Source organism: Arvicola amphibius, chromosome 1 (genome assembly GCF_903992535.2).
Source record: "Arvicola amphibius chromosome 1, mArvAmp1.2, whole genome shotgun sequence".
In the NCBI taxonomy this organism is placed as follows: Eukaryota; Metazoa; Chordata; class Mammalia; order Rodentia; family Cricetidae; genus Arvicola; species Arvicola amphibius.
Genome location: NC_052047.1, coordinates 112,703,442 through 112,715,317, shown reverse-complemented (window position 1 = coordinate 112,715,317; position 11,876 = coordinate 112,703,442). Strand labels below are relative to the sequence as shown.

General features: G+C 46.1%; 1 non-coding gene across 1 annotated transcript; it reads right to left on the bottom strand.

The window, feature by feature from the left end:
• Window positions 1-11,566: 11,566 nt before the first annotated feature.
• Trnal-uaa lies at window positions 11,567-11,649 on the bottom strand. The gene has a single exon. It is a non-coding gene; the product is annotated as a tRNA-Leu (tRNA).
• Window positions 11,650-11,876: the final 227 nt, after the last annotated feature.

Below are 11,876 nucleotides of genomic sequence, written 5' to 3'. Positions count from 1 at the left end.
AAAAATGGAGTACAGATCTAAACAGAAAATTCTCAACAGAAGAATCTCAAATGGCCAAAAGACACATATGGAAATACTCAACATCCTTAGTTATCAGGGAAATGCAATCCAAATAACTCTGAGATACCATCTTATACCAGTCAGAATGACTAAGATCAAAAACACCGATGAGTGCTTATGCTGGAGAGGATGTAGAAGCATTGCTGGTGGGAGTGTAAACTTGTATAGCTTCTGTGGAAACAAGTATGGTGATTTCTCAGACAATTAGGAATCACTCTACCTCAACACCCAGCAATACCACTCTTGGGCATGTACCCAGAGGATGCTCAATCATACTACAAGGACATTTGCTCAACTATGTTCATAGCAGCATTATTTGTAATAGCCAGAACCTGGAAGCAATCTAAGTGCCCCTCAACCAAAGAATGGTACATATACACAATGGAGTGCTACTCAGCAGTAAAAGACAGTGGCATCTTTGTAGGCAAATGGATGGATCTAGAAACAAACATCCTGAGTTGTGGAAGCCCATGTGTGAGCCAGTTCCCCTCTGCAGTCCATTCTGACTTATAAGTCATTTGAGTTCAAGATTACCTGCTCTACTTTTTCCATTAGCATTGAAGGCTGTGAGAGACTTTTGATTTAGACTGTGAGCAAAGAACACTATCTAGTAGACTGCCGACAACAACCGGCAGGAACATCGAGATAAGAAAGTAAGGCTGCTTCCAAGCAACAAGCACGTGTGGGAGAGGAGGCGACTCACTCAAGGACAGGAATGGTCTTGTGGTTAGATGCTGACTGACTGTCTGTGCTGTACTTTGCTTTGCTTTTGTATATAAGCAAGTTCTGAAATAAACTCTGGGCTCTTTGGCTGCTTGGTTTGAGCAACCGGCTAGCAGGCAGGCCCCCCAATTCTAACCCGTGTCTTTTGTCTCAGTTTCTTTCATCTGACTTTCCTTTAGCCTTAATGACCCCCCACTCCAGGAACCCTAGCTGACTTTGTAGGAGTGGACTCCTACACTGAGTGAGGTAATCCAGACCCCGAAAGACAAATATCGTATGTACTCACTCATAAGTGAATACCAGACATAAAGCAAAGGATAACCAGCCTATAGTTCACAACCCTTAGAAGCTAGAACCCTCGTCCACAAACAGATACAAGCAGATGCAGATTCCCAACTAACCATTGGGCTGAGCTCCCAGAGTACAGTCGAAGAGAGGGAGGAGCTATAATATGAACAAAGGGGTCGAGATCATGAGGGGGAAACCCCCAGACTCAACTGACCAGAACTAGTGGGAGCTCACTGACTCTGGACTGACAAGGGAGGAACCTGGATAGGACCGAATTAGGTCCCCTGAATGCAGGTGACAATGCTGTGGCTTGGGCAGTAGATGGAGGCACTGGCGTTGGTACCAGGATCTAACTCTAAGGCATGAACTGACTTTGTGGAGCCCATTCTCTATGGAGAGGTACCTTGCTCAGCCTAGGCCCCAGGTTGGGGAGTGCAGTGTGTGGAGCGTGGCTCTTCCCCTACAAGGTGATAGGACAGACTTAGTTGACTTCCCACGGGAGGCCTTACCCTGCAGAATGGATAGGTGGTGGGAAGGGGGGAGGTGGGGGCACCTGGAGGAGAGGAGGGAGGGGGAAACCGGTATTGGTATGTAAAAAGTAAACAAACAAATAAAATTAATTATAAAAAATCCCACTAATATAGGTGACAGTCTGACCTGTGGGTATAAAAATTACACATAGGGAAAGTATTTGCTGCTATTGCAGAGGACCTGAGTTTGGTTTTTAGTATCCACATGGTGGTTCAAAACTATCTCTGACTCCAGCTCCAGGGGATTGGATGCCCTTTTCTGGCTTCCAAAGGCACCTGGACGGACACACACACACACACACACACACACACACACACACACACACACAGGTGGGGTGGGGGAAGAAAGAGAGAGAGAGGAAGAAAAATTGAAATTTTAAAAATAAACCTTTTAAAAATAAGTATAGATGTTTGCACAGGTCTGTATTTCAGGTTGGCTTGCCTGGTCTGGGGCTCCCCAAGCCAATGGGTAAATGTAGAAATGGTGCTTAAGTGTGTGCTCTCCTCAGAATGTCTGGGCAGGTACTTAACCTCTTTGGTTGATCCTTATTTCCTCTGGTAGTAATTGAATAATAGCAACTGGCAGGCTGTGGACGTTTACTTGTATCAGAATATTACATGCTGAAGGTCATTTATTTTTTTCAGAGCAACCCCCTGACATGAGCAGTGTGGTCCGTCTGGGGTGCAAGCAATGGCAGGTAGGTGGCAGTCACATCTGTCGGCTGTGGTGACGGGAAAACGAGATGAAGTGACGTTTGATTGGTGCTGTCCCTACATCACCCACCATCTTTGTGACCTTTGCCTTTTCTCTCACTTAAAGTGGGACAGAGTTTCTTTCTTTTCTTTGGTTTTTTGAGACAGGGTTTCTCTGTGTAGCTTTGGAGCCTGTCTTGGTACTCACTCTGTGGCCCAGGCTGGCCTTGAACTCACAGAGATCCACCTGCTTCTGCTTCCCAAGTGCTAGGATTAAAGGTGTGTGCCACCACTGCCCCACAGGGGACAGGGTTTCTTTTTTCAAAAAATATTTATTATATATACAGTGTTCTGCCTGCATGTCTGCCTGCAGGCCAGAAGAGGGCACCAGATCTCATTACAGACTTTTGTGAGCCACCACACGGTTGCTGGGAATTGAACTCAGAACCTCTTAACTTCTGAGCCATCTCTCCAGCCCAAGAGGACGGAGTTTCTTATGTCTTCCTTCCTGCTTTCCTTGTCCCCAAAGAGCAGCTAGACCCTCCTCTTCTTTTAAAGACCTTACTATTGATGGTTTTAAAGGAGGGAGATAAATGTTAAACCAGGCTTAAACGAATTTCAAGCAGAATAGAATCTTGACAAGAATATGCTTTAAGGCCGGTGACAAGCGAGATCATGGCACCACTAAAACTTAAATTTTCTGGTATCTGCTGTGTATTACTTCTGCTCTAGGAAGCCTTCTGCTGAAACTCTGTCAGAATTAAAATGTGTCAAAAGTGTAGTTCCCAGAATGGTAAGCACCCCACAACTATCTGTAACTCTAGTTTCAGGTGATCTGATGCGTTCTTCTGGTCTTTGGGCACTGGGCATGTTTTTGGTGTTTAGACGTATGTGTAGGCAAACACCGTACACATAAAAACAAAAACAAAAACATACCACTGAGTTCTGAAACTTGTTGTGGCAGAGAAAGAAACAAAACGAGACAAACCAAAATGAATCAACTTACTCTTTGGTGGAGACTGTTTTTGCTTGTCCCCCATGGGATTTTATGCCTAAAGAATGCTATAATGATTCACGAAATTCTTTTCCAGCTTTCGTACCTGCTTATCCCCTCAATTATGTGGAAAGCCAACTTGAGTATGGAATTTGTGGCTAGTAGAATTAATGGCTTAAGCAGAGTAGTAAACTTTGCCAACTTATCAGTGAGTTTTGGCCAAGGAAAGTTCAAGTCCAGGTCATACTGACATGCCTTTGCTGCAGGGTAGGCTGCTCCCATGCAGCAGACCTGTTTACAGAGATAATTTAAAAAGGCTTTGGGATTTAAATGTCAGCACTATTTTTATTTCAAGTCTTTTTGCTTTGTTTGGAAAGATTCTCTTCCAACATTAATAGCATTTTAAAATAACTTCTGTTAAAATGGGATGGAAGGAGATCTCTTTGTTTGTTTTTTGAGATCGGGTGTCTCTATATAGTCCTAGCTGTCCTTGGACTCACTATGTAGACCAGGCTGACCTTAAGCTCATAGAGATCCTCTTACCTCTGTCTCCAAAGTGCTGGGATTAAAGGTGTGTGCCCCCATGCTCAGAGAGAAGGAGAAGTGTTTAAGGTTTGGAGAGGTCTTCATGGGTCTCAGAGACAAGCCTCTGCTGCTCAAGTTCATCAGTGTAACAGGCTTCACCTGGGGGCTGAGTTAAACCCAGATTTCTGAGTGCCTCCCGAGCATCTGATTTTTAGGAGTGAATTTTTACTGATTCTCCAGCTGATACTGGCACTGCTGGTCCTGGGCCCACACTTGGAGAACCCAAGGATGGAGGATCGATGAGTCAGACAGTAGAAAAATGGCCATGTGGCAGGCAGCACACAGTAGGTCCAATTTGTGCAAGAACACCAAAAGTCCAGGACATGCACCAAAGCTACACAGAGAAACCCTGTCTTTTAAAACTACAAAAAAAAAAAAAACCCCACAAAAGAAACAAAAGCAAAAACAAAAAACAACCTCCAAAGGTAAGAGTGACTCTTCTGTTTCAGGTGAAGGACCTGAACTTAGAAAGTTCCCTAAATTATTCAAGAACACACAGTAACAGAAAGCATTTTGTTCTGTCTTTGGCTCCAAGCTGTATCTATTAAAATAAGTTGATCTGTCTAGCTGAAACTTTGTCTAGCTCCCTCTGCATTCAGGGACACTAGCTTGTTTGTTTTAGTTTTTTTTTTTTTTTTTTTTTTTTTCCTTCCTCCCTCCCTCTGTCCTGAAACTCATAGAGTCACCTGCCTCTGCTTCTCAAGTGCTGGAATTAAAGGTGTGTGCAGCACACCCAGCTAGCCGTGTTTTAGTTTCTTGACGGGGAGGGGGGGTTCTCTTATAGGTTAGGGTAATCTCATTTTTGCCCTGTACCGTGAGGCTGGCTTCCCAGTCCAGCCCCTTCTCGCTCAGCCTCCTAGGTGCCTCCTAGGTGTGACCCCCCCACCTCATCTGGCTTCTTGTCTTGCTTTTTAAGGCAGAGTTTCATTCCACAGCTAAGCAGCTGAAGATGACACCTGAGCCCCCAGCAACACTTCCCAAATGCTGGGATTGCTAACACATGCTTTTCCTGCTTACCACTCACCATAGACACTGCCAGTCACGGAAATGTGAGTGAGGTGTTTCCCATGTATTAGGGAGTTCTCCAGAAGTCTGGAGGTACTTTAATTTGACTCAGTTTGAGCACTATCTTCAGGAGATAGAGCCACAGCCCACAGATCAAGGCTCAGTACCTCTAGACTGCTATAGCTTTCAGCTGCAGATCTCAAGTTCTATGTTGTGAGCCAGCATTTCCAACTTCAGTTATAAACTGGGGATTCCAGCTTTGCCTTCCTCCAGGTCCATTTCCTTGTGAGAGGAGCTCACAAACTCATCATCGCCGGGTTACAGGCTGATTATAGTTTGATGTGGGAGGGTCTTCTGTTTTATGTTGATATCATTGGTTAATAAAGAAACTGCCTTGGCCATTTGATAGGCCCGCCCTTAGGTGGGTGGAGTAGACAGAACAGAATGCTGGGAGAAAGAGGGAAGTGAGGCAATCGCCATGCCTCTCCTCTCTGAGTCAGTCGCCATGAAGCTAGCCACCAGGTCAGACATGCTGAATCTTTCCCGGTAAGCCACCACCTTGTGGTGTTACACAGTTTATTAGAAATGGGTTAAGTAGGGCTGGAGAGATGGCTCAGTGGTTAAAAGCATTGCCTGCTCTTCCAAAGGTCCTGAGTTCAATTCCCAGCAACCACATGGTGGCTCACAACCATGTGTAATGAGGTCTGGTGCCCTCTTCTGGCTAGCTGTATACATAATAAATAAATAAATAAAATATTAAAAAAAAAGAAATGGGTTAAGTAAGATGTGAGAGTTAGCCAGTAAGAGGCTAGAGCTAATGGGCCAGACAATGTTTAAAAGAATACAGTTTCCGTGTAATTATTCTGGGGCTGATCTAGCCCTGCGGGAGCTGAGTGGGACGAAAAGTAAGCCTGCTCGCATCCACACTACAATAGTTGAAAATAAGTGAAGAAGATGAACATCCAGAAAAAGAACCACAGGACAAGGTATGGTAGGGAAGGGTGCTTGTCATCTGTGTCCTCTCAAGGTATCCCACCCTCCTGTATCGGGGCATCTAAGTCATCTGGATGGCACAGTTTAGGGACTTTTACAGAGGCTCCATCATGCAGGCATGATCAGTTATCAACTCAGTCACCAGCTTTTCTGCTTCAGCTGCACTGGTACCCAGAGAGCTCCATCGATTCTCCTGTCTCTGCCCGTGTCAGTGCTGGGGTTACAGGCATCGGCAAGACCATGTCTGGCTTATGTGGGTGCTGGGATCTGAGCTATGGTCCTCACAGTTGCCAGGCAAGTGCTCTTACTGGCTGAGCCATTTTTCCAGGCCCCAATTTTCATACTTTGATGTGTACTTTGCATTTTGTTCCTATAAAAATTCTGTCAAGAAGAACCACCCATGTACACAAGGATCGTGTACTGGCTTGGGTTTGTGTATCAGCTTGACACAAGCTAGAGTCATCAGAGAGGAAGGAGCCTCAGTGGAGGAAATGCCTCTGTGGATCCAGCTGTAAGGCATTTTCTCATTTAGTGGACAATGGGGGATGGTCCAGCCCATGGTGGGTGGTGCCATCCCTGGGCTGGTGGTCCTGTGTTCTATAAGAAGGCAAGCCAGGGGAAGCAGCTCCTCCATGGCCTCTGCATCAGCTCCTGCTTCCAGGTTCTAGCCCTGCTTGAGTTCCTGCTCTGACTTCCTCCAGTGATGGACTATGATCTGGAAGTGTAAGCCAAATAAACCCTTTCTTCCCCAACTTGCCTTTTGGTCAGGGCATTTCATTGCAGCAATAGAAACCCTAACAAAGACAGATAGTATTTACATATATCTACATGTATACGTGAGTATCATACAAACATACTGAAATTATTGGCTGTGTGAATGGACATACACCTTTTAAATTTTAATATAGATTCTAGAGTGAAACTGTAATTTGATGCATCCAGGCTGTGGACGTAACTTTCTGGCAGAGCATGCCACTTGGCATGCACAGGTTCCTGGGTTTGATCCCCAGGAAGTAGAAAAAGAATGTGCCAGGTCGTGGTCCTCACCTTTAATCTGAGAATTTGGGAAGCAGAGGCAGATGGATCTCTGTGAGCTAGAAGCCAGAGCTAGTTCTAGGACAGATGGAGTCCTGTCTCAGAAATCTTGTCTCAGGGGAAAAAAGAAAGAAAGGGAGAGAGAGAGAGAGAGAGAGAGAGAGAGAGAGAGAGAGAGAGAGAGAGAGAGAGAGAGAGAGAGAGAGAGAGAGAGAATACATGCACTCTCTTTGCCTGCACCTTCAGGAGAGGGGGTGATTCCTACTGAAACCAGAAAAAATTTTTTTCTGCCAGTTTTCTAAATGAAAACGAACTTTTAATTTCTTCAACCATACCAGAGAACTTCTCATATGGTCAGAGTTTTCTGTATTTATTTTTCTATAAAGTATTTCTATACTTGGCACAGTCTTCTATTGGCTTCACACACACACACACACACACACACACACACACACATACACCTCATTTATACCATTTTTTTAAGTTAAGGAAAAGAACCCTTTGGCAAATCTGTTTCATGATATATATTTATCATGATATATATACACACACATATATATGTTTTCATTCAGCAGTGAATAATGACATATATATATATAAACACGTGACAGTACAGCTCATTTCTCTGTGTGCTAACCATGTAGAGTACAGGGTAGAGATATTAAAGTCTTTCCCAGGACACCCAAAGGCAGGCAGAAAAGAATTTATGTCTTACGTTGTCTGCAGAGAGGTCCACATTGAGATACCGGCCCACCTGTGAATGTTGTTTAGAATCAGAACAATCTGGCAAGAGAGTGTAGACAGAAAAGAGCAGGGGACAGACACCAATGCATGCCAGCCAGTTCCCAGAGTTTGGAAAAGGAGGGGTCATCCAGGGGCAAGAACAGAAAGACGGGTGGGCACCATCTTCCAACCTTGCTTCTCAGGCTTCCGAGGCTTCCAGTGCTCTTAGATGGCAGGCCCGTGTGTCCTTCCCACCCTCTGCTCAGGCTGCCCCTCCCCCACCGTGTGCTCCTGGCTTCATCTCTCCTGACTCCATGGCCTCTGTCCCTTTGTCCCTTGTGCTTTTATCAGTTGGTTGCCTCTTTTTTCTACACCCCACCTGCACCCCACAGCACCTTATTTTCAGCCTGACTCACTGTTGGGTTGATTCAGAGCAAGGTGCGGTAGGGATTGTTTCTTTTTTGTTCCTTTTCCTATCCATAGATCTGACAGTATCTAGCAAATAGCAGGTGTACAGTGACTTTGACTCAGGAATGAATAAGCTTTTTACCCGACTGGGACTCTGTAAAGCAGCTTTAACCCTTTCTACTTTTTTTTGGGGGGGGGGGTGTTGATTTTGTTTTTGTTTTTCAAGGCAGGGTTTCTCCCTGTAGTCTGACTGTCTTGGAACACACTCTATAGACAGGCTGGCCTTGAACTCAGGGATCTTTAATCCTTGCCTCTGTTAGGATTAAAGTTGTGTGCCACCACTGCCTGGCTACCTTTTTGTTTCTTAAGAAACACACTGAGGACAGGATCCTTGGAAGTAGAAAGTGACTTCTTGCATAGGGGTCTAGAACAGCAAGTAGTGACGGGGTAAAGATGTCAGCAAGCCTGTTTTAGGGACGGTTGATAGTTGCTGAGGAGCCAGAGGCTGTGCAGGCCAGAGCCCAGCAGGGGGCAGCAGAGGGCCGTGCAGGGCCTGTTTCCCGGGATCCTCCTGCAAGGTCCCGGGTTGAGCAGCCACAGCCTGGGTTTCGCTAATTCTTTGCAGTACTGTAGTGCTTGACAAAGTAAAGACAGAGATTAAGGCAGCCTTTACTACGGTGTTGAGATCTGCTGATACCGCTCAGATACCACACTGCTGATTCCGCACTGAGTGTGTCTTCCTGTGGGTTCCGGGAAAAGAGGAAAATGAGATTGGAAGGCAAGGGTGGGGTTGGGAGCTATGAAAAGGCTGCCTAGACCCCAAGTGGAATGGTGACGACAAGTGGGATTTAGGGCACCGGGAGCTAGGGAGGCTAAAAGCAACGGTCCAGGACATTCATGCTCAGAAATAACTTTGTTTCTTTTGTTCTCTGGTGGTTTTCCTTCAGTCCTCCTTTTTTGTTGGTAAGGTGTAGTGTGTGTGTGTGTGTGTGTGTGTGTGTGTGTGTGTGTTTTAAATGTTCAACCTATCATGGGCACCTCTAGGGAAAAGGATTTTGCACAGGTTCCTGGAGGCCGTCGAGGTCACAGACGCAGTGACCAGAGGGCAAGGTTCTGCGTGGAAACTGCTTAGTCCAGGATTCTGGTTTCTCACCTCGTACTCTGTGCATAAACACACATCCACACGCAGCATGCGTGTGAACACACCTCAGCGTGATTTAAGTCTAGGATCAAGTCACATCTCAGTCCCCAGCTGCCTAACACCCCCGACACAACCTCAGCTCCTTGACAGTGCCTTGCTGACTGCAACTGCTTTAAGGATGAACATGGAAGCTGTCGACTATTCTGTTACCCCAAAAGCCCAAGGTAGAAAAAGCCGAGAGGGATATGCAGATGAGAGACTTACAGATACGGCTGACAATGACACCCTCACCCCCAAACTGGAACTTCAGGATAGCCTGTGTCAGCTCTGTGCTTTAGATTCGATCATCACATTGCTATGGTTTCTTAATTCCTTCACATTGGGCTTTTGTTTCTTCTCTCTGGGATTCCCCATGAGTAGCCACCCCTGTCAAAACTCCCCCCCCCCCCCCTCTTTTGGTTTTTCGAGACAGGGTTTCTCTGTAGCTTTGGAGCCTGTCCCAGAACTAGCTCTTGTAGACCAGGCTGGCCTCGAGCTCACAGAGACCCACCTGCCTCTGCCTCCTGAGTGCTGGGATTAAAGATATGTACCACACAACTGCCCGATGATAGAATCTATTTTATTATTATTATTATTATTTTATGTTCATTGGTGTGAGAGTCATATGTCCTGAAACTGGAGTTATAGACAGTTGTGAGCTGCCATGTGGATGTTGGGAATTGAACTCAGGACTTCCAGTGCTCTTAACTGCTGAGCCATCTCTCCAGCCCCCTAAAATGTGTAGCCCAGGTTGGCCTGAAACTCATGATCCTCCTGCCTCTGCCTCCTTTAGCAAATCCAGCTTACGCCACCACAACTGGCCAGAGCTCTTGATGGGAAGGCCTGGAGCAGGTCCAGCCTCTCCTTCCCTCTGTCTTTTGACCTTGTGATCCTCGGTGAGACCACAGGCATGGTTCTTGGAACTTCCCATAGGAGAAGTGTTTAAACCAGGACCCACAGCAAACTCTCTGCCTTCAAAGCTGGAGAAGGATGGCTCTCTATGTGGATCTTAGTTTCTTGTAGAGGCTGAGATGAGAGTCAAGTCAGTGTCATTGGATCAGGAGGGCAGGAAACCTTGGCTGTCGTCCCCCACTGCCAGCCCCTCTAACTGCTCGAGAAGTGGATGTTACTCACCCACTTTGTAGACATGATGAAATGTCTCAGCAAGTGTCGTCCACTCAACACATAGTGGAGCTCAAACACTGTGGGGGCCTCTCCAGGACGGAATGACTGAACTTGGGCGGTCTGCCTCGTGTGTGTGATCTGCTTCGGACACGCTTTTTGGAGGAGAAAGGATTTGTGAAGAGCTAAGCTTTCAAATGTTCTTGTACATTTATCAACTTTTTGCAGGAGGTGGAGGGAGCGGTGAGGAGGGCCTCTCACAGAGGTTCTACTTGTAATGAGTAGGAGAAGCAAGGTGAACCTCAGAAAGGCACTTTCTGGACCGGTGCCATGGCTCAGCTGGTGAACAGCTCAAAGCATGAGGCCGGGAGTCTGATCCCCAGTACCCTGGGTGTGGTGGTGCATACTTATAATCCCAGCTCTGGGAACACAGAGGCAGGCCTCGAGCATCAGGCCAGCCCCAGATGACAGTGAAAGACCTTGTCTTAAAAATCATGATAGAAGGCTGGAGAAATGGCTCCGGGCCTCAGAGGACTTGGGTTTGATTCCCAGCACCCACAATGCAGCTCACAGCTACCTATAAATTCAGTTCCGGTGATTCAGCACCTTCTTCTGGCCTCCTTAGGTACTTCAAACACTTGGTACACCCACAGGCATGCAAGCAAAACACTCATACATATGAAATACGAATAAGAAATCCTTAAAAACGAAGAAATGAAAACTGCTGATTCTCCTGAGGAAGGATGCCTGAGATTGGGCTTTGGCTTCCACGTGCATGTGCACTCACGTGAATCCACACTTACATGGACACCCACCCACACGAATACCTGCCCACACATCAGCACCCACCCACATGAGCACATGCACATGAGTACACACACACACACACACACACACACACACATGAACACACATACTTCAACAACTCACATAAATACCCACCTGCATAAATACCCACCCATATAAACAACCACCCACACCAATACACACACACACACACACACACACACACACGAATACATACATATACATATACCAAAGGAAGGAGAAAAGAGAGAGAAAGAAAAAGGAAGGAAAGAAGGAAGAAAGGAAGGAAGAAAAGAGGCCCAGTGAGCCTGCCTCACAGGAAGTTGGCACCTAGACTTGGAGCCCAACTATGGGTTTAAGTTCTTTTTTTTAAAACTTCATCATATATTTATTTTACAATATTATTAAAATAGCGCTTTATACCAGGAGTGGGGTTTGAACCCACACAGACATATATCCATTGGATCTTAAGTCCAACACCTTAGCCATTCGGCCATCCTGGTGCCAGCTGAGATTAAGTTCTTAGGCCATGATGCTTGCTCTATGACATCGGGGAATACGGCAAGCTATCAAGTTTTGAGTTTCAGGCCTGAATACAAGAACTACTTCCTTGGGCCTTGGTGTAGGTCCAACAAAAACCCACAAGTAGAGCACTTATTTGGGTGCCTGGCTCCCCAAAGAGCAGCTGTTCCCACGCTGCAGAAGACACAGCACTGAGCAGGTTTGCAGG